This window comes from Aotus nancymaae, unplaced genomic scaffold, assembly GCF_030222135.1.
Source record: "Aotus nancymaae isolate 86718 unplaced genomic scaffold, 86718_ANA_hifiasm-v0.15.2.pri h1tg000022l_1, whole genome shotgun sequence".
In the NCBI taxonomy this organism is placed as follows: domain Eukaryota; kingdom Metazoa; phylum Chordata; class Mammalia; order Primates; family Aotidae; genus Aotus; species Aotus nancymaae.
Genome location: NW_026988435.1, coordinates 20,652,629 through 20,676,174, shown reverse-complemented (window position 1 = coordinate 20,676,174; position 23,546 = coordinate 20,652,629). Strand labels below are relative to the sequence as shown.

The window sequence follows — 23,546 nt, the reverse complement described above, 5'->3', positions numbered from 1 at the left end:
GTAATCATGTTCTCTGTAGCTTCCTACAGGCAAAAGCAGAGCTTGGTGCTCAATTAATAATTTTGCTTCAATAATCTGTAACTTCCATACATACTCAGTTTTCTTCTTGTCTCATTGTAGACAATAATTTTAAAGTTTTTAATCTGTCTACCCACTGTTGTTTTATGAAGATGACGGCTATTTTCACAAAATTCCCTCCAGACAGCTTTTTGTCTAGTAATAAATAAGGTTCCAAGCAAATCTTTTTCAAGTCTGTTCCCTCATTTCTGTTTCCACTTCTGTTATATCCACTGCCTTGGTTCAGACTACCTTCCTTCATCTGGACTAGTCCATCAGTCTCCCTACTTTTATACTTGATCAAAATATTTCCTTTGGCATACAAAGTAAAGAAGACATTCTCCAATTGAATACAGAATCCATCATTTTAAAAAGAGGTCTGTATTTCTCTCAGGCCACTTTTTTAGCCTGACAACTGCCTTGAACCAGAAAAGAGAGGATGTGTTTTTGGCAACGATCGGTCAGATCTGCATTCGAAATTCTTCCATTACAACTGTATTAATTCATGGTTTTGGACAAAGTGAGGAGGAAGGAAGTCCTAGGGAAGGAGCAAAAGACAGCCTAGGATCTGAGGATGAATTCTTAGGAAGGACAGCTTATTACAGCATTTAAGGGTCAGGTAGGTAAATGGAGACATTTAGAATCTCTGTTGTGACATGAGAGAAGGAGAAAGAGGGGACCGTGGCTCTGAGAAAACAGGCATGAGGCACTGTGTGTCACAAGTGGTTGAACTAGAGGGTGGAGATAATGGTGTTTTTACTCAGGTAACTTGGGCCCAGCTAACTTAAATGAAGCTTTGTGATGTGATAAGAATTAAAAGAGGCAGTGAAATCTACCAAACTAGTAAACTTAGCTCTACACCTGGGAATCCTTTTTCACATTGGGGTCCCCATACTGTATGGGTATCACTGCTAGTGAAAGTGATAACCCACACTCCTTCTCTGTCTCTGTCTCTCACCTTTGTCTTTCTTTCTTCCTCTTTTTCTTTACTTTCACTTATTTTTATTAGGTAGATATAAAATAGTATTTATACCATATTTAGTATATATACAAACACAAACCCACCATCCAGTTAAAAATGGAAAATATTATTTTATTTTAGAAATTTCCTAAGCACTACTCCTCTAAGCCCTCCATAGAGGTAGTAGCTGTAAGAATTATCTTTACCATTCTTTTGCTTTTCTTTGTAGGTTTCTATTTTAGTCTGCTCAAGCTGCTATAACAAAATATGCTAAACTGGGTAATTTGTAAACAACAGAAATTTATTGCTCAGTGTTCTGGAGCCTGGGAAGTCCAAGATCAAGGTGACAATAGCTTCCAGGTCTGGTGAGGGATTACTTTCTTCTTTTTTTTTTTTTTTTTTTTGAGACGGAGTTTCGCTCTTGATACCCAGGCTGGAGCGCAATGGCGCGATCTCGGCTCACCGCAATCTCCGCCTCCTGGGTTCAGGCAATTCTCCTGCCTCAGCCTCCTGAGTAGCTGGGATTACAGGCACGCGCCACCGTGCCCAGCTAATTTTTTGTATTAGTAGAGACGGGGTTTCACCATGTTGACCAAGATGGTCTCGATCTCTTGACCTCGTGATCCACCCGCCTCGGCCTCCCAAAGTGCTGGGATTACAGGCTTGAGCCACCGCGCCCGGCCTACTTTCTTCTTTAAAGATGATGTCTTTATGCTATATCCTCACATGGCAGAAGGGCAAAAAGGGGCCAATGAGCTCTGGCAGGCCACTTTTATAAGGACACCAATTGCATTCTTGAAGGCTTCATCCTCATGACCTAATCACCTCCCAAAGGTGCCACCTCTTTATAATTTGGAGAAATGCAAACATTAGGACCACTGCACTTTCCCACATGATTGTAATCCTAAACCCTAAATTGTTAGCTCCACATTTTAAAATTTTATGTAAAGAAATGCTGTATGCATTCTGCAGCTTCCTCTTTCCCTCCAAATTATATTCTTGCAATTCATCTTTGTTTTGCTCATTACTGTTGTTTTATTTTCATTGCTGGATGGTATTATGTTGTGATAGATATTTGGGTTGCATCTGTTTTGTTTTTCTTTTTGTTGTTGTTATTATAAACAGATCTTCTGAGGGTATTTTGGTGCATGTTTCCTGGTTCATATATACAAGAGTTTCTTTGGCTATATACCTAGGAGTGAAGTTGCTTTGTCATACGTAGAACAGACACATCGTTAACTCAAGGTACTGCCAGATTGTTTCCAAAGTGGCAATAAAATCTTACACTTCCACCTGCAGTGTATAAATGTTTCGGCTTTCCACACTCTTGATGACACTTGATATTCTCAGTCTTTAAAATTTCCAAGTGAGCAAACATGAAATGATATCCCACTGTGGTTTTTTTCCTCAACAGTAATATGGCTGAACATCCTCTAATATACTTATTGATCTTTGAGACTGCCTTTTTTAAAATGAAATTCTATTTCAGTATTTTCCTCACTTTTCCATAGAGCTGCTTGTCTTTTTTCAATTTGCATTGCAAGAGATCTCTGTCATTTTAGTGTATTTATTGCAAATACCTTCTCCCCATTTGTGATTTATATTTTTACTTTCTTTGCAGCTTGGTTTGATGAACATTCTGGAATTTAACAGTCAAAATTATCAATATTTTCTTTTCATCAATATTTTTACACTTTTTTTCTTGGTTAAGACATCTTTATCTAAAAATATAAAGATATATTGATATGTTTATTTTAAATCTTATAGTCTTTTTAAATACATATTTTTACTTTTGAATAATATTAGATTCAGAGAAAGGTTGTAGCAACAGTACAGAGAGTCCCTGTGTATCTCTTTCTCAGTTTCACCCTTTGTTAACATCTTACATTACCATAGTACGTTTGTCCAAGATAAAAAACCAACATCAATACATTACTGCTAACTGAACTCAAGATTTTATTTGGATTTCACTAGGTTTCTTTTCTTTGTTTTCAGAATTCAATCCTAAGTCCAGATTGTATTTCTCTGTCATTTCTCCCAGATCTCCTCTGGTCTATGACAGTTTTTCATTCTTTTCCTTGTTTTTCATCATCTTGGCAATCTTGAGGAGTACTGGCCAAGTAAGCTGTAGAATTTCCTTGGATCTAAATTTATCCGATGTTTTTCTTATGATTACAGTGAGCTTATGGGTTTTTGGAAAGTATATGACATGGATAAAGTGCCTTTCTCATCCCAGAATATCAAGGGGGGTATCATATCTACATGACATCACTGAAGATGTTAACCTTAACTACTTGGTTAAGTACACCTGACAGATTTCTTCACTGCAGAGTTACTCATTTTCTCTCTTCTTACTCTCATCCTTGGAAGCAAGTTACTATGTCTAGCCTACCAACAAAGAGAAATGTGGTAGTGATTAAGCACCACACCTTCGAGTATATATATTAAATGAAATTCCTCTATAAGGAATATTGGTTTTTCCTTTCCAATTTATTTATTTAACTAGTTATCTTTTGCAGTACATATTTGTGTGTGTGTATGTGTGTATATATATATAATATTTTAAGTTAGTCTTGTTGCTTTTCATTTCACATTTAAGTATTTTGTGTGTCTGTAATTGATTTTTGAAAATGGTGCAACATAAGGGGCCAGTTTTATTCTTTTATGTACAGATGGAATTGTCCTAATGTCTTTAATCTAGCCCCTTGCCCCCACTGTAATGACAGTCTGCTGATAGAAATAGTCTGTTAAAAATTATTGTTAACCTAACAATTAAAAATGTTTATTGATTTAATTTTCATATCAAGAATTTTTGAAGTTTAATGTTTTTTGTAGTCTTGATTTATTGGATGTTTTGTGTATTCCTTGTGGATGTTAAGAACTGTTTATAGCACATATCAATTAAACAATCTGTTATGGTCCTCTTTTTCCGGCTGGAACCATGGAGGGTGCAAAAGAGAAGAAGGCTCCTGCTGTGCTGGAAACCCGTAAGAAAAAGCGAGGGAATTTCGCAGAGCTGAAGATCAAGTGAAGAAGTTTGCCCAAAAGATGCTTTGAAAGGCAAGGAGGAAGCTTGTCTATGAAAAAGTGAAGCACTTTCACAAGGAGTATAGGCAGATGTACAGAACTGAAATTCGAATGACGAGGATGGAAAGGAAAGCTGGCAACTTCTATGTACCTGCAGAACCCAAACCGGCATTTGTCATCAGGATCAGAGGTATCAATGGCGTGAGCCCAAAGGTTCGAAAGGTGTTGCAACTTCTTCACCTTCGTCAAATCTTCAATGGAACCTTTGTGAACCTCAACAAAGCCTCAGTTAACATGCTGAGGATTGTAGAGCCATATATTGCATGGGGGTTCCCAAATCTGAAGTCAGTAAATGAGCTAATCTACAAACATGGTTATGGCAAAATCAATAAGAAGAGAATTGCTTTGACAGATAATGCTTTGATTGCTCGATCTCTTGGTAAACATGGCATCATCTGCATGGAGGATCTGATTCATGAGATCTATACAGCTATTTGCTTCAAAGAAGCAAATAACTTCCTGTGGCCCTTCACATTATCTTCTCCGTGAGGCAGAATGAAGAGAAAGACAACCCATTTTGTAGAAGGTGGAGATGCTGGCAACAGGGAGGACCAGATCAACAGGCTTATTAAAAGAATGAACTAAGGTGTCTACCATGTTTATTTTTATAAGTTGGTCAGTTAATAAACACTACCTGCTCTCAAGTTGAGAAAAAGATCTGTTAAGATACACTGTTTTTTGTTCGTTTGTTGTGAGATGGAGTCTGGCTCTGTCACCCAGGCTAGAGTGCAGTGGCGTGAGTGGTGTGATCTTGGCTCACTTCAGCCTCCACCTCCCGGTCTCAAGCAATTCTCCTGCCTCAACTTCCCGAGTTGCTGGGTTTACAGGTACATAACACCATGCCCAGCTACTTTTTGCATTTTTAGTAGAGATGAGGTTTCACCATGTTGTCCAGGCTGGTCTCGAACTCCTGACCTCAGGTGATCCGCCTGCCTCTGCCTCCCAAAGTGCTGGCCATAGATTTCTTTCTTTCTTTTTTTTTTAAACAAAACTAGAAATGTCTAGGTAAGAAGAAGTACTATTTATTAGATGCTTATTGTGAAGCCTATGCTAGAAATTTAGTTACATGCTCTCATATAGTTTTCACATCATTCTCATAACGTCTGTATTTTCCAATTGTACACATGAGAAAACTGAGGTGCATGTTTCAAATCTTAGCTAATCAGTAAGAGCCAAATTTAACCCTAGATTTGACTTCAAAGTCCACAGCCAACTTTTTTTTCAGAAGCCACGGGCTCTACTTGCTTTACAATCTAATTCTTTTGACTCACACATACTTTCAATGAACCACTAATGTTAACAGTCCAAGGAACATTTATTGGTAAAGGTGGATTCTGCTACACCTTGCCTCAGCCAACATTGATTACTAACAATAGTAGTTTCAAATTGAAATAAATGCACAGTTTAAAAAACAAATCTAGCACAACTGGCAATATAAATATAAAATTATGCTTCAGAGAGAAAATGTGACTATGTATGAATGACACTATTAGAATCAAATTTAGAAGCTTATTTAAGCGATGAAAACTATTTTTAGACAAAGCAATAAACCAAATGAAACCAGCAAGAGCACCTGGTATTAAAATCATGGAGAATGAAGATGAGACTAGAAAAGAGAATGAGAAAGTAATTTGCAAAAGCAATTTAACACCTTTGAGGTAATAAGGCACACTCACCGATAGATATTTGAATTTTACTATGCAGAAGACATTTTAATTTAAAAGAAACAATAAAAATTTTAAGTACAGGATCATAATACTTTTTGAAGAATCTATGTTGTTGATAAATTCCATAATTGGAGAAAATCTTATTGCCAAGACCAAATTCTCATAGAAAATAGGAAATTGGAGAAAAAATTAAAATGACAGTCACTGAAAATAAGAGTGTTAGAAGGCATTGACTTCTAAAACAAACCAGAGTAGATAGTGTTCAAAATTTTCCCAACAGGTTAACAGTTCTTACGAATCGCATTTCTTAGTTACTCAGGAGACACTGTAGTGACTTCGCTCTGGACAGCCATATTCTTTCCCAAAATTTCACATTCTGCAAGTTATGCATTTTTATAAACTAGCAAACTGTCCTTCATTGGTTTAGAATTCTGTACCTTCTATTTCTTTAATTCATTCCTCTAAGGTTTATTAACTAAGCAATGTTAAAAGTTAGAATAATTTTAAATTTCAACATGAAAATATGGGTTGTTACCTAAATTTCAACAAATTCTCAAAAGCAAGGATGTTAAAATCACTAATGGTTAGGTGTTACTTTATTGGCCCAAGTTCCCAAAATCATATGAAATCAGAAAACAGGTTTTTAGGAAATTACCTGCATAGCCACATCTCTAAAGTCAAGTAGCATGAAAATTATCCACGATGCTTTGCAAATGTCCTCTGCTTGGGTCAGTTCTTAGATGACAGAATTGATGGGCATGGTAGGCAGAATAATGACCCCCAAAGAGGTCCAAGTTTTATTCTTGGAACCTGTGAATATTATGTGGCAAAAGGGAATTTGCAGATATGACTAAATAAGAACTTTCAAATGGGGTTATCTGGCATTATCTTTGTGAGCCCAATGTAATCATGAGGGTCCTTATATATCACAGAGGAAGACAAGAGAGTCAGAACCAAAAGAGGAGATGTGACTATGGAAGCGGAGGTCAGAGGGCTTCACTGCTGGCTTTGAAGATGGAGAAAAGAGTCATGAACCAAGGAATTCCAGAGACATCCAGAAGCTGGAAAAGCTCCTCTAGAACCTTAGAAGAAAGCAGGCTTGTGGCTATCTTAAGTTTAGCCTGTAGGAGACCTGTCAGAGTAGTGGAAGAAGCTATCAGGAAAGTAGCAGGCCTTTTGAAAGGTCAGAAGGCTCTGCAAAGCTTCAAAGGAGACTAAGCTGAAGGCAGCTGTTCTCTCATCCTGAGGCAAAGGGCGAGGAGTAGGTACAAGAGAATGTAGGGGAATTTTTCTAAATAGGCTGTTTACTTACGTTGTCTGGAGACCAACCTTTGATCATCCGCATGCTAGAATGCTCCCTGCAAGGGGGAACGACAATGTTAACTACCCACAGATTGTGTTGGCTCCAGGCTTTTGGCATTATGTTTGTACTAAATAAAAGCTAGCAGCTCCAGCTTATCGGGACTGCTCACCCTGCAGGCAGTCCCCTAGTGGCTCTTACACTGTATACCTGTGTCTGAGTACTCCTTTCATCCATCGCTCGGCCAGGGTCTGCAGGACAGACCTGGAATTAGCCCAGTGAGACTCATGTCAGATATCTAGTTCATAAAACTCTAAGATAGAAAATGTCTTGTTTTAAGCAACTACACTTGTGGCAATTTGCACAGGAGAAATAGGCAACTAATACAAAGGGCACGGGAATACATTTCACAAGAATAACTAATTTCTGGTTTTTAAAATGCAGAACATTGAGACACAGAACTATAAAGATTTCCAGGAGAGATTGTCTATAATTACCATCTTCTTCAAAACAGAGCAGCAGAGAACATGTCTATGCATTGGTTCTACAAATATCAATCACAAATGTTTGGTTTCAGATTCTGCAAAATGTTTAAACACCAGTTTCATCTTACAGTGAAATTTGTCTTACCAGAAAAAAAACAAGTTGTTCATATTCAAACATTTACTGACCATCTAAACATATACTAAACACTGGGGTTAGCAACATAAATAAGACAAGGTCTGTTTGAGGTATGTAACCTAGTACAGAATTTTTCTTTTTGTTCTTTTTGACCATGAACCACAGTAAGAAGTATATTTTTGCATTGCAACTCAGTGTATATACCTTTATAAGCCTGAACCAAAAACTTGATACACTCTAATGTTTTCCATCCTTTTTCTGGCCTATTTCATTTAAAAATGCTATGTAGAAACTGTTGAATTGATTTTATAACCCACTAATGGGCTTGAAAACCACTAGCTTAGTGAGTAAGTTAGACATGTAGAGAAATAGCAGAGCATGTCATATACTAATGAAGATGATAACCATGGAAGTACAAGAAAAGTAGTAATAGCTAACATTTGAATGCTTACCATATTCACTGTTCTAACAGAGTACAGAACATTTTAAATACCTTAATCATGTATTCACACTTCAGAGGTAGCTACATAAAATCTTTAAATATTATTATAGGAATCTATACCTAAGAGTTTTCAATTACTATACAAACATTAGAAATATTTTTTTAACAGTACAATGAGCTGTGCTTGCGTTACCTGACTGGATAGAATGAGTGTATAGGAACCAACGCCTGTGCATGAACTTGATGTAAAGATATGCAAGTCCAGCAGCAGCTAGTATCTTTGGAGCAGCGTGATAGGTTCACATCTCATTTTGGCCACACACTTTCATTCCATAGATAACAATGTTGCTTGACCCAAACTAGAAGTTTGGCTTATCCTGCTTTCAGAATGTCCTAACGGCCTTAGTACTCTAAGTTTACAATAGCAGTTGATGTGACTATATGTGCTTCTTGTTAATACATTTTAGACAAGTCTTTGTTACAGAATGTGTTTTCATTATCGACATACCATGGGGTAGCATGGTTACATGGGAGAGGGTTGTCATCCAATGGCTACTTGCCTACCTCTAATTGCTGGGAACTCTTAATATTTGCCAAAAGAACCTGATGATTATTAAGTGGTCAACTTGGCTTCTTTCAGTTCCCCAAGATTTGCATTGTGTTCCAAGAAACTTGTATTTCATCTTTTAACTGTGTTTATCAAAAGGAGGCATGCTGTCAGAAACACTTAAATGGAGCTCATTATTCTGCATATTGTACTTAAGCAGTAGCTCCCTCGATTTTCAATCAGTGTTCTTAATATGTGCATTTCGTGAAAGAGAAGGGTGCTTGTTGAATCTGCAGAATATTGAGCTCTGTTTAAGCAGTTCTGTTTAACAGTCTTACTCCTTTTTCTCTTGCCGCCCCCACACCGGGAAGACAATGTGTCCTGATCACTGTTTTGAAGACCATTGCGTGTTCCCTTCTCGCCACACCTGGAATTCCTCTTGATTATTTTTTCCTCTCAGTCTGTGGCCTAAAATTTGTCCTCACTCTGGCAGTCTCATCAGGACAGAATGTTAGAGAATGGGAATAAAAGAGTCATAGGTAGTACTAATAGTCATTTGTGAGTTATTATCTGCAGCTTTCCCATAAGAACGGATAAAAGGCAGAATAAAAATGCTGAACACATAACCTACCTCCTTCCCACTCTGAGCTCTCATTCCTCAGGTTCCTTTCAGTGCTATCTATAGATAACTTCCTGCGTATTAGCTCACAGTCTTCAAACCTCCTCAATCACTATGGAAATGCCTAAGTGACTGTGCTTCCTCTGAAATGTCATGAAACTTAAAAGTCACCATCAAAGAGTGACTCCTAATACTTGTGTCAAGTTTGTCTTTATTGGAGGTCTGAGATTGAAAAGTAGAGCGAAAGAGAGAGAAGGAAGGAAGGAAAGGCAGGGAGAGACAGGGGCGGGGTGGTGGGGGAAGAAAACAGAAGGGTTCTAGAGTCCTTAGAGAAAAAAGCAAATTCTTATTCCTATAATTTTGATGATTAAAATTAAAAACAGGCCAGGTACTGTGGCTCATGCCTATAATCCCAGTACTTTGAGAGGCCACGATGGGCTCATCACTTGAGCCCAGAAGGTTGAGACAAGCCTACGCAACATGGCGAAACCCAGTCTCTACAAAAAAATATAAAAATTAACTGGGCATGGCGGTACGTGCCTGTAGTCCCAGCTACTTGGGTGCTGAGGTGAGAGGATTGCTTGAGCCTGGAAAGTCGAGGGTGTAGTGAGCCATATTCACACCACTGCACTCCAGCCCGGGTGACCAAGTGAGACCCTGTCTCAAAATAAATAAATAAATACAAACAAGCTAAGCTTTAGGATACAAGACCACATGCCTCAGGAACTCCTGGAAAAATTATCCTTCTCTCCTTATTCCAATTTTCGGCATAATGTCTAAACCATGTGAAGATCAATCATTATGCTTAATGGGCAATGGATTATCCGAAACAAATTTAAATCTGATTTCTTCTTCTTGCACACACTGATCACTGAGCTGCTTTTTCTCCTTCTTGAGTTATGTATGCTTAGGACACACAAAGATTTTAATAATATAATAATAATGGGGAAATTTACATGGAACATTTTGTGACACTGCTTTAGAATGTTTCAAATTTCAATTTCTAAAATCTCCATATTGTCTATTTACAAGTATTCATCTCCTCTGAGAAGTCCTCCCTCACACCCCTTTTTTGTTTGGAAGTGTGCCCTAGTTCAAGGTTTTCAGAATACCTCAAGATTCCGTGTTTTTAGGGCCCTTATGAGAATTATCTTTCACTCTTTCTTTGTCTAGATAAAAATCTGGCATACAATAGGTGTTCAGTAACTGCTGGATGGAGGAATAAATGAATTATTACCACTACTATGGATTTATTTTTTTCCCACTAGTGACTAATTTTCCTTTTGTTTTGGCATTAAGGCACATTTTACAGAAATGCAAAAAACAGTAATTAATGTGAAAAACCACTATTATGATCTATTATAATCTTCACTCCAAAATAGAAAGGAACAAACTGTCTTTTGCAGCTACTGTCTAAATTGTAGATAAAAAGTTTCAGTTTCTAAATGTAATTGCTGTGCAGATCTATTCATTTTGTTCATCTTGGATCTCCCTGAAGCATTCCTCTAGCCTTCTACCTCTGAGTTTTGTTTTAAGAACATACTTGTCAGTTGAGATTAAGATAACATTCCTATGTGAACACAAAAGCTGAGAAAGAATTCCAGTCATGCTGCCAGAGGAACCAGCTGTGCTGTTTAGCTCCACTAGACAGAGTGCTGGCTATGCCTCAAACATTGAAGGGAGTCAACAGGTACAATTCCTGTGTGAGTACAGTGTTGCATAACATTCCCTCCAAAACAACAAACATGGCAATAGCCAGGATTAAGGCTATGCTCCTATCCTTCTATTAAATATTCTGGAAAAACTGAATTTTAAAATAAGTATTTCAGGGGACTGGATGGGCTCCTGCCATACTCTTTAGTTCCTGTTTTGATCCCAAAGTATCTGAGACGGATATCAGTCACTTTAGAATGTTTACTTTGCCAAGGTTAAGGCGGCGCCTGTGACAGTCTCAGGAGGTCCTGACAATGTGTGGACATGTGCCCGAGGTGGTCGGGATACTGCCTGCTTTTATATATTGTAGGGAGACATAATACATCAATCAATACCGGAAGGTTTACCTTGGTTTGATCTGAAAGGGAAGGAAAACTTGAAGCAGGAGGCTTCCAGGTCATAGGTAGATTTAAATATATTCTGATCTACAATTGGTTGAAAGAGTGTTATCAGTAAAAAGGAATATCTGGGTTACGATTAGGGGTTGAGGAGACCAAGGTTTTATCGTAAAGAGGAAGCCTCCAAGTAGCAGTCTTTAGAGAGAATTGTAAATGTTTCTTATCAGACTTAAGTCTGGCATGGATGTTAATACTGGAAGGGTATACTGAGGCATGTCTGAACCCCACTTCTCATCATGGCCTGAACCAGTCTTTCAGATTACATTTTAGAGTACCCTGGCCATTCAGAAGGAGGGAGTCCATTCAGACTTCTTTTATTCTAATGCTTTTTTTTGAATTCCTGAAATACCACAGCCCAAAATTCGGAATAAGCTGCTTTCCAGATTCGACTGCACTATATTTGTTCAGTTTTCCCCAAATGGTTTCTCTCAGTAAGGTATAAGGTGTCTTTATAAGAAATCATGTTTGGTAAAAGTTTGGATTCTCAGCCTGTAAAGTCCAAGGGTCTGTTTTGATAGTAGGATTAACCCAGGAAGTTCAATTTCTGAAAAAATTTCTGAAGTGTTTTTGGGGAGGCAAATACTAAAAAATCGGAAACATTTTCTAATCCCAGAAAATTTAAGTGACTACATACCTGAAAAGCATTTTTAATGTTGATCTGGTGAGCCCATTAAGTCACATTTAGAAGAAAATTATCAAATACAACTTAACCCAGTGCAGCAATAATCATGTTAAAGAATAGGCCGGGCGCGGTGGCTCAAGCCTGTAATCCCAGCACTTTGGGAGGCCGAGGCGGGTGGATCACGAGGTCAAGAGATCGAGACCATCCTGGTCAACATGGTGAAACCCCGTCTCTACTAATACAAAAAATTAGCTGGGCACGGTGGCGTGTGCCTGTAATCCCAGCTACTCAGGAGGCTGAGGCAGGAGAATTGCCTGAACCCAGGAGGCGGAGATTGCGGTGAGCCGAGATCGCGCCATTGCGCTCCAGCCTGGGTATCAAGAGCGAAACTCCGTCTCAAAAAAAAAAAAAAAAAAAAAAAAAAGAATAATTAATTTTCTCAAATAACTTGATCATTGAGAATTTCTCCAACTCACGCAGTACAGTTTAAAATAGCTCACGCAAATTAGTAAAAATTAATACAACTTGCAAATGTAAAATGAATGCACATCTTTTATTCTGGTTAGATGCTGAAATATGGCAACCCTCCTGTCTTTAACAGTGTGAATAGAACTGCAAAGAACATTTTCTATCTGAATAGGTACTATAAAAACACTCTATTACTGTGTAATCATATGATGAAATGTCTTCTGCACTGACAGAGCCAAAAGCTAGGATTAAGTCTAAGTTATTTTTGTTTTCTTCCTAGAATCATCCAAGTCCCTTAAAGGGGATCTATAATCAAAGGCTTTGTAATCTTAGGTAGAAATTTGCCTTACAAATACAGCCTAGTGTTGATTTAAAATTTTTAATAGCATTTGATGTTTGGTATATTTTAATTTCCAGAATTTCCATTACTAAAGTTTAATATTTGAGGATTCTTCCCAGAAGCCTATACACATTTAAAAACAACAAACAAAATAATTACTTACTATCTCCTTTTTGCCAACTGTCTATATTTACACTATTTTTTCCTCATTTTAGATTTGACCCAGTCATTGCCAAATTAAAAAACATCTTTTATGATTATCCAGAGATACAGAATTCCTAAAGTGAAAGCAAAAAGAACTAAAAAATTATTCATGTTGGAGTGATGAAAATGTTCTAAAATTAAATTGTGGTGATGGTTTTACCACTTTGTGAATTATTAAAAAGACTGAACTGTATACTTTAAAAGGGTAAATTTTATGGTATGTAAATTATATCTCAATCAAGCTGTTAGAAAACATTTGTTAGATTTATGTTAAATGCTTGTGATGGTTAATACTGAGTGTCAACTTGATTAGATTGAAGGATATGAAGTATCGATCCTGGGTGTGTCTGTGTGGGTGTTGCCAAAAGAGATTAACATTTGAGTCAGTGGGCTGTAGAAGGCAGATCCACCCTTAATCTGGTGGGCACAATCTAATCAGCTGCCAGCAGATATAAAGCAGGCAGAAAAATGTGAAAAGGAGAGAGGGGCCTAGCCTCCCAGCCTACATCTTTCTCCTGTGCTGGATGCTTCCTGGCCCTGAACGTCGGACCCCAAGTTCTTCAGTTTTGGGATTCAGACTGGCTCGCCTTATGCAACAGCTTGCAGGCAGCCTATACCTAGATATAGTCCTCTCCCTCTGAGGGAAAGCTAATTAATACAGATTTTGGCACTAGGATGGTGGTTCTAGAGAAAAAGAATATTAAGAATGAAGTTCTTTTGTTGATTTTGGGGATTCGGAAGTTGGCTGCTTAATATGATTAGACCCAAAAATGCTGACTCTACTTCTAATAGTATGGAGATCACTGATAGTCCTTGGTGGAAACTGTGTAAAGAGTTACGCAAAATAAATGAATTTGACACTTCTGGTTCACTGCTCATGAGAGGCAAGGGGTTTAGTGACTCTGTACATAATACCTTTCTCCATACGTGGAGAACCAAGGAACATAATGAAGCTGGTTTGTTCCTCCTAAGTTCAGTGGACAAAGTGATGAAAGAAAATGATGAGTTCAGGGATTCTAACTTCTGGCTTTGGAAGCAGATACTGAGCCTCAAATCTGCTGAGATTGCCCTGAGTGAGAGTCTTATCTCCTGTAGAGAAAGAGTTGAAATTGTGGAAAAGCAGACACAAACTCTTATCGTGCTAGTGGATGACCGGCAATGAAAGATGCATGCGCTGCCTTGCCAAGTGTCTACTATCAAAGTGAGGGCATTGATTAGAAAAGAATGCGACCCTGCAGCTTGGAATCGGGATGTGTGGAAGGAACCTGATAAAGCTGGGGACACTGAGTTTGTAAACTCTGATAAACTTTTGTGCCAGAAGGAATAGCTTCCCTGTCTCCAGTAGTGGCAAAATCTCTGCCCTGACCCATGATGCCATCAGCCTTTCCACCTTTGTCTGAGGAGATAAACCCTGTGCTGCCTGAGGCAACAGTGATGGCCTCTCCTGAGGCAGTTGCCAGGCAAGATAATGTGGACTTTCCTCAGGAGCCACCCTCAACACCCATTTGCTTCTAGATCCATAACTACGCTAAAGTCCCAGCAGGCCCCTACAGGGGAGGTTCAGAGTGTACCTATGAGAATTTGTTCTACACTCCAAAAGAACTGTTTGAGTTTTCTAATTTATATAAACAGCAATCTGAGAAACAGTCATGGGAATGGATATTAAGGGTGGAAGGAACACAGAGTTGGATCAGGCTAAATTTATTGATTTGGGCCCACTAAGGAAAGACTCTGCATTTAATGTCGTAGCTCAGGGAGTTAAAAAAGGTTCTAATAGTTTATTTGCTTGGTTGCTGAAATATGGATTAAAAGACGGCACACTATCAGTGAGCTGAAAATGCCTGATCTCCCTTGGTTTCTTGTAGAGGAAGGGATCCAAAGGCTTAGGGAGATTGGGATGGTGGAGTGGATTAGTCACTCAAGACCTACACATCCCAGTTGAGTGGGTCCAGAAGCTATACCCTTGACCAACGCCTTGTGAAACAGATTTATGAAGGCAGCACCTGCATCTTTCAAGAGACTTGTAATTGCTCTTCTCTGTATGTCAGATCTAACAGTGGGAACTGCAGTAACTCAACTACAAAATTTAAATACAATGGGAATAATTGGATCCTGAGGTGACAGAGGCCAAGTGGCAGCACTCAACCATCGAAGGCAAGGTGGGCATTTGTACTGTAGTGGACAGCAGAGGCAAAGTGACAATCAGAATAGTCTGACTCATTTAGAGCTCTGGCATTAGCTAATTAATCACGGTGTTCCTAGAAGTGAAATTGATAGGAAGCCTACTGCATTCCTACTTAAATTATTCAAACAGAAAATTTCTAGGTTGAATGGACAAAAGACTAATTTGAATTATAAAAACAGAGGATCATGGCTCCTCAATCTGTTTCCTGACTTGAGCCAGTCTACAGACCCAGAACCCCTTTAATGAAGGGGAGGCCATATCCCCTTGAGGAAGGATCCCACTATGTTACTGACAATTTATGCAGCAAATCTTTCTTCCATTCTTCCCCAAGAACCCAGACCTTTTACCAGGGTAACTGTGTATTGGGGAAAGGAAAACGATCAGACATTTTGGGGACTACTGAACACTGGCTCTGAGCTGATGTTGATTCCAGGAGACCCCAAACATCATTGTGGTGCTCCAGTTAAAGTAGGGACTTATGGAGGTCAGGTAATTAATGGAGTTTTAGCTCAGGTCTGACTTACAGCAGGTCCAGTGGGTCCCTGGTCTCATCCTGTGGTCATTTCCCCAGTGTCAGAATGCATAATTGGCACAGACATACTTGGCAGCTGGCAGAACCCCCACATTCACTCCCTGACTGGTAGAGTGAGGGCTATTATGGAGGGAAAGGCCAAATGGAAGTCATTAGAGCTGCCTCTACCTAGAAAAATAGTAAATCAAAAACAATATTGCATCCCAGGAGGGATTGTGATTAGTGCCACCATCAAGGACTTGAAAGAGGCATGGGTGGTGATTCTTACCACAGCCCCATTGAGCTCTCCCATTTAGCCTCTGCAGAAGACAGATGGATCTTGGAGAATGACGATGGATTATCATAAGCTTAACAAAGTGGTGACTGCAATGGCAGCTGCTGTACCATATGTGGTTTCATTGCTTGAGCAAATTAACACATCTCCTGGTATTTGGTATGTAGCCATTGACTTGGGAAACACCCTTTTCTCCATTTCCTGTCCATAAGGCCCACCAGAAGCAATGTGCCTTCAGCAGGCAAGGCCAGCAATATACCATTACTGTTCTACCTCAGGGGTATATCAACTCTCTGGCTATGTGTCATAGTCTTATTTTGAGAGAACTTGATCACTTTTTGCTTTTGCAAGATATCACACTGGTCCATTACATTGATGACATTATGCTGATTGGATTCATTGAACAAAAGGTAGCAAACACACTGGACTTATTGGTGAGACATTTGCATGTCAGAAGATGGGAAATAAATCTGACTAAAATTCAGGGACCTCTACCCCACATAGATACGTATAACAAGAAACAACATGTTGGCTGACAATGACTATACATTTTACCTACTTGCCATGTGTTTTCATGCTCTAGCTTTGTGAATGTTCAAGTCAAGTTTCCATCACATTTGTAGAGTAAGCTTTAGAAGGCATTTCCACACTGAGTGTGAAATTGGGCTTAAGAACTTTAAAGGTCCATATAATTCGGAATTGAATAAGAACTGTGACATGGTTTGATGCTGTGTCTTCACTCAAATCTCATGTTGAAATGTAATTTCCAATGTTGGGGGAGAGACCTGGTGATTAGATCGTGGGGGCAGATTTCCCTGTTGCTATTCTTGTGATAGTGAGTGAGTTCTCATGAGATGTGATGGTTTAAAAGTGTGTAGTACTTCCCCCTTAGCTCGCTCTCTCTCTCTCCCGGCGCCATGCCAAGACATACTTGCTTCCCCTTCACCCTTCTGCCATAATTGTAAGTTTCCTGAGGCCTCCCAGTCATGCTTCCTGTGCAGACTACAGAACTGTGAGTCAGTTAATCCTCTTGTTTCATAAATTACCCAGTCTCAGGTAGTTCTTTTTAGCAATGTGAGAATGGAGTAATACAAACTCCAAAACATGGAAAATCAGCCCTACTGCAATGTCTTTTGTTGTGGTATCTATGGATGTGAAATGAATAAAAAAGCTTAATAATGCTAGAATATTTTGCAAGAAATTCACAATTTAAAACATACTAAAGTAAGTATATTTCCAAAGCACATTTTTTTATTCATATAATTGAATTAATTTTATTACCAGTATTATTGTCCTCTTCCTAGGGTAGTCATAACTTTTCTTTGAAAACAAAGGCCAATCTTGGCTAAGGAGACTATGATCCCTTGAGATATGCCAGCATTGTGGCAAGATGGGATTCTGTACTTTAAGCTCATCTCAAAGAAGTAAGTTTTTGTAAATCTCAGCTAGGCCAAGGGCCTCCTCGCCATGCAACTTCTTTAATGATTCCCTTCTAGATTGTTTCTTTTCCCATCATTTAAGTAACCCACACCCTTAAAGTAGTTAGGGTGTTTTCAGGGGAAGTGAAAGAGTCAGTATTGGTAATTGTCTTTGAGAATCCCATTTAGTGATTTACTGAGTTTTTAATATGCCAAGTGCATATCACCAATAATCTGTACTTAAAAGCTTCTATGTTTATCAAGACACTCTGAGTATCCTGAACATTGCCCAGAGTCATTTACATTCTTCTAAAAATATACATCAGTGATAAGATTGCAGAGAATTGTACAAAACCAAATGAAGAACACATATTTCCAAAGTTAAACTAGACTTGTCACACAGAAAGCAACTCTACAGCATTCTGAGGTCAAAGGGTTATGAGGAAAGTTAGACAGCAGCCATAATTACCCGAAGGCTCATCCCACAGAGTAACAAGAAAGGAGAAGTATCCAGAACAAACTGGTGAGTGTAAGCTTGGATTATTCACTCTCTTCTTTGACTTCTTAACTTGAACATCTAATACACATTCCCAGCTCTTTTTGGCCTTCCTTAGAGTAGAACATTTACCTTGTTTTGTTATACATGTACACTGTACTAGCAACTCTCAAACCAAGAAGTTGAGAGACTTTTCTATTTTTTTTTTTTTTTAAAAGCAAAGTAACAGAAAACTCTGTATTACCAGGAACATCATATTCATGGAGAATTTTTTCTCCAAAGTCAGATGCTGATTTGACTGCCTGGAAATAGAGATGGGTTTTAAATACAGAGGGAATTTACTTCGGAGGCTGTGAACATATGAGCATCATCACAGAATGAATCCTGTAAATTGAAATACTCATAATCTGACTTGATAAATTATTGTATATAGAAATAAAGATATTAAAGAGTATAAATTTGCATGTACTCACATAAGAGAGTAGTCACCAAATAGTGACTCTCATTACTATTAGTAGAAAATGGACAAAGATAACCATGTTCTAATTTTACTGTCAACAATACCCAAATATCTGGGAATCACCTTCCATATTTGCGTGATTTCATGCTTTGTAACAAAAAATATATAATTTTAATGAAAATAATGATTTCAAGAGAATCATCATATTGAGTATAGAACAAGGCTCTTTGAAACATGTGATAAAGACATTTCATGACCTTGTGAAATTCCCACATTGCATGGAAAAGTTTTTGAAGTAGAAGTAAACATTTTGAAGACTACAACTAAAACTGCCAGTCATGACATAGTTGATTGTGATAGGCATTTTCAGACTGTGAAACTCAAACCTGATCACAGATGCCTTCTCAGATGATTTCAGTAATTTGTAATTCCTGAGGAATTGCAAAATGCATTTATATTTTGGAAGGAGCAGAAATAGCAAAATGTTACCATTTCACTCTGTAAAACAAGAATGCTGTATGCTGAACAGTTTTCTACATGAGTCATCAAGATCAACAACCAGCTCTCTGTGGAAACACAGGCATTTATGAAAGATCAAACCTTATTCCTAATATTTATTTTACTTTATATTATTTTATTATTTATTTTTTAAATTGCAGTAAAAGATGCACAATATAAAATTTACTATTTTAACTATTTTTAAGTGTATAGTGGCATTAGTACATTTAAAATCTTTTTTTTTTTCCTTTTAGAAACAGAGTCTCACTCCGTTGCCCAGGCTCAAGTGCAGTGGTGCCATCATAGCTCACTGCAGCCTCTACCTCTGGGCTCAAGGGATACTCTCACCTCAGCCTCCTGAGTAGCAGAAATACATTTAAAATTTTGTGCGACCATCACCACCATCTATCTTCAGATTTTTTTTTTCATTCCACAAAACAGAAACTCTGTACCCATTAAAAAATAACTCTCCATTCAACCAACTCCATGGCCTCTGAAAACCACCTTTCTACTTTTTCTCTATGAATTTGACTACTCTAGGTCCCTCATATAAGTAGAATCATATAGTATCTATATTTTTATGATGATTTATTCACTCAGCATAAAATGTCTCCAAGGTTCATCCATGTTGTAGCATATGCCAGAACTTCCTTCCTTTATAAGACTGGATACTATTTCATTGTATGTATAAACCACGTTTTGTCTATCCAGTAATCTATAAATGGGCACTTGAGTTGCTTTCATGTTTTGGCTGTTGTGAATAATGCTGCTGTGAACATGAACGTACAAATATCCATTCATGCTATCCGCTCTTTTGGGTACATACTCAGAAGTGAAATGGATCACATGGCAATTCCATGTTTAACTGTTTGAGGAACCATCGTACTATTTTCCACAGCATCTGCATCTTTTCACGTTCCCACCAATGATGTACAAGTTCCAATTTCCTTAAGAATACTTATTTCTTTCTGTGTTTAAATATTAACTATCCTAATAGATATAAAATGGTATCTCATTATGGTATTGATTTGCATTTCCCTAATAATTAGAAATGTTCAACATCTTTCCATGTGCTATTGCCCAGTTGTCTTCTTTGGAGAAATGTTAATTCAAGATCTTTGACCAGTTTTAAATCAGGTTGTTTGCTTTTTTGCTGTTGTTGAATTTTCCTTATATATGCTGAGTATTTACCCCTTCTCATATGTATGATTTGCAGATATTTTCTTGTGTTTATGGGTTGCCTTTCACTCTGTTGATAATATTCTTTCACGCACAAAAGTTTTAAAATTTTGTTGCAATACCAATACAATGTATCTATTTTTTTATCTGTTGCCTCAGTGTTTTATTTAACAAAATGGCATTCAGTCGAATTGGTTAAGGTCATAGTTATAGTCAGTTATACTCAGGGCAATTTTCCATATAGATTATGTGAATTTAAATGCATCACGATTGTATACTCTGTCACTCAGGCATCCTGCAGAATTGGTGCACAGTTTCATCTGAGTACAGGCAGTTTTTCTTATTTTGGTAATTTTTTTCTATTTAACTTCTACCTGTATTTTCAAATAAAATTACTGCTTTATCTGAAGTCTTAAGTATTAAATTAGGTAAAGGAACTAATATTCTGAAAGGATTTTTTTTTCTCCCGAGACAAAATCTCACTTTGTCATCCAGGCTGGAGTTTAGTGGCACCATCTCAGCGCACTGCAACCTCCACCTCCTGGGTTCAAGCGATTCTCATGCCTCAGCCTTTTGAGTAGCTGGGGCTATGGTCGTATGCCACCACGTCTGACTAGTTTTTGTACTTTTAGTAGAGATGGGGTTTCATCATGTTGGTCAGACTGGTCTTGAACTCCCGAGCTCAAGTGATCTGCCTGCCTCAGCCTGCCAAACTGCTGGGACTACAGGTGTGAGCCACCATGACTGACCTGAAAGGTTTTTCTCATTGCCATTATTCATACTTCTTGAACTTAACTACATGCAAATATCCAGAAAATTTCCTCTGAGGCTGGACAATATTCAAATTCATTTGTTCTATAGTCTCTTCAGTTTCTAGTCATGTATTGCTTAAATATAAGACAGAAATGGAAATATTCTGGAACTCTACCCTGCTGTAAAAATTCCAGATTTTTAGGAAAAGAGTCAATTCAAAGATCCTGTGATAATTTGAGTTTATTATATAGTACTTTGGTTGTAAGTAAAGGGACCAAAATCAAATGCCAGATCCAATGAATAAAGTTGGGCAGCTTCCTCACCACACACACACACACACAAACACACACAAACACACACACAGTGAGGAAACTAGAAATTACCCAGTACTGCCAACCAGCAGGCTATCTACAGATCTTAACCAAAGTGGTGGATTTCAAGAATGCATTAAAACAAGCAAAACAAGTTGTCCCATTTTCTACTTGGGTGAGTCACCTATAGGGTTTTTGACATTTACAAATATCTAATGTTTGACATTATCTAAATCAGTTAAGACTGTGAATAGCCTCCGAATATACTAACATTTTACATTTAGGAGATTTAAAAATATATATTTTCAGAGAGTCCATGTGAGGAAAAAAAATAGCTGTTTACAAGTTGGCTGAGGTCTAGTCAGTATGATTTTAGGATTTCTAGGTGGAAGCTCCATTCCAAAAATATGGAGATATTTAATTATCTTTTGTGATTCAAATACATTCATCGTTGAGGCTTAGTCTTTTAGGTCTGAAAGGATTTTGGTCTTCTAATATCCTGTTAAAAAATGAAAGCTCAGAAAGTTTACATCATTATCAGCTGAAATAAGCCAGGAGCCAACTGTAAGCTCTTGTGGAAATAATGCATTTGATAGTGGACTTGGAGGTCAAGATGTTCCAAGGTAGAAGAAGAGAGAGATGTTAAAACAGTGTGGATCTGCACTTCTCTCAACTGAAAATTCAGATGAATTGAAGAGTTAAAGTTAAAAAAAAAAAAAAAGAACGCTTTAGAATACAAAGTTAAAAAACTGCTTTGGAATAGTTATAAAAACCATTTCTTTCTCTCTCTCTCTCTCATGTGTGTGTGTTTGTGTGTGTGTGTGTGTGTGTTTAGGTATCTGGATTCAAATAAATTTCTAACACAAAAGAAAAAGTTCTTACTACCAAAAATCACTCAAAAAACTGCAAGTAAAATTAAATGACATCCTGGAAAGACAATCACCTCAGACATAAGAGCTGATGTTTTTTATATTGCTTTAAGCAAACCTAAGACATGATATCTTAGAAATAACAAATTTACGGAAGACTAAATGTCATATTCATGGGAACAAATTTATAGACAAATAAATGTCATGTAGTTTCATCCTTGACAGAGTTACAGAATCATAGGGAAAAATATGTAAGTCTTAAATAATAATCTTGTGTTGGCAATGAGTAATTTAAAAATAATCATGCACTCCCAAGGATTCTAGTCCATTTAATGGGTCTTGCCATTTTTCCTATCAGTAGAATCACTTGACTAGAGGTGGCTCTAAGGAGGGCCTGCTCTTACTGAGCTATTTCTCAAAGGCCATTAGGATTTAGCTGGTAAACAAAACGTGATTAATGTAGCATGGCTACTGTCACTTTTGTGGTAGTGTAAACACATAGCTTTTGCGAAGGCCTTACATTAAGGGGAACATATATCTATATGCCTGCGTTGTTCTGTGTAAATCGCAAGATAATTCTTAGGGATCAACTTATTTTCTGGTAAAGATAAATGTTTTGTGTTTCTCTTCTTTTGTAGTTTTCTCCCTGACAGCCTGTTTGGCTCTGAACAAATGAGGACAGTTAACAAAATATATGTTTGCATACTTTTTAAACCTCTACATTAACCTCACTTCAGCTTCTTTCCTGCTTAGATCACAAAGGTTGTCGTGTTGGACATTGACCAACAGATCAGTTTTCTCTATATTCTCTAAATTGCATATTGTCTGTTCATCAGAGCTCTTACTCTGGTTAACTCTAGGTTAATTGTGTTTCTTTTTCTAAGAAAATATATCTTAACTATCTTGTTTTTCTGTTGTTTTAGCTGTAATTTTGATCTTATAGATAAAAATTTTTATAAGATCTTATAAAGATCTTACTAAAATCTTATAATGTCTTATAGATGGTATAGTTCCCTTAAAAGGGAACTATAATTTGGAATGCTTTTCTCATAAATAAACACAAATCAGAATTTACTTCAGATGATGACAAGATCTGAGATTGAGGTCTGCAGATAGCATCTTGAGTGTCCAAAATAGCTTTCTATGAATTCCGCATCACTTAGATTCCAGTCTAATAATGGAGCACCCAGTCACATCAACGCCCGAGTCTATGCTGGGTGATGACAGTGTTTGTGCAAGGTGGATGCCAAGTGACTGCACAATGAAGGTTTCTGAGTAGTTGAAATCTGTAAGTCTTGAGTCAATCAGTACATCTGCACCACATTCATTTGGCAAATGGCTGCTTTATGTAGATGTTTCTAATACTGACCTACAATAATTCAGCCAAGGTAAGTGAGAACTAAATATGCAATAAAGAAATTTGCTGCTTTCAATTTTAGCAATCAATAAATTAAGAAATATTTAATGTTGATTTTAACAAAGCCACTATGCTAGCTGGAATTTTAAGCAAAGAAAATAGCCTTTT

The 23,546-nt window shown here is 37.6% G+C and overlaps 1 pseudogene; it reads left to right on the top strand.

Moving 5' to 3' along the window:
* Positions 1-3,959: 3,959 nt before the first annotated feature.
* LOC105711832 (large ribosomal subunit protein uL30-like) lies at positions 3,960-4,690 on the top strand (annotated as a pseudogene).
* Positions 4,691-23,546: the final 18,856 nt, after the last annotated feature.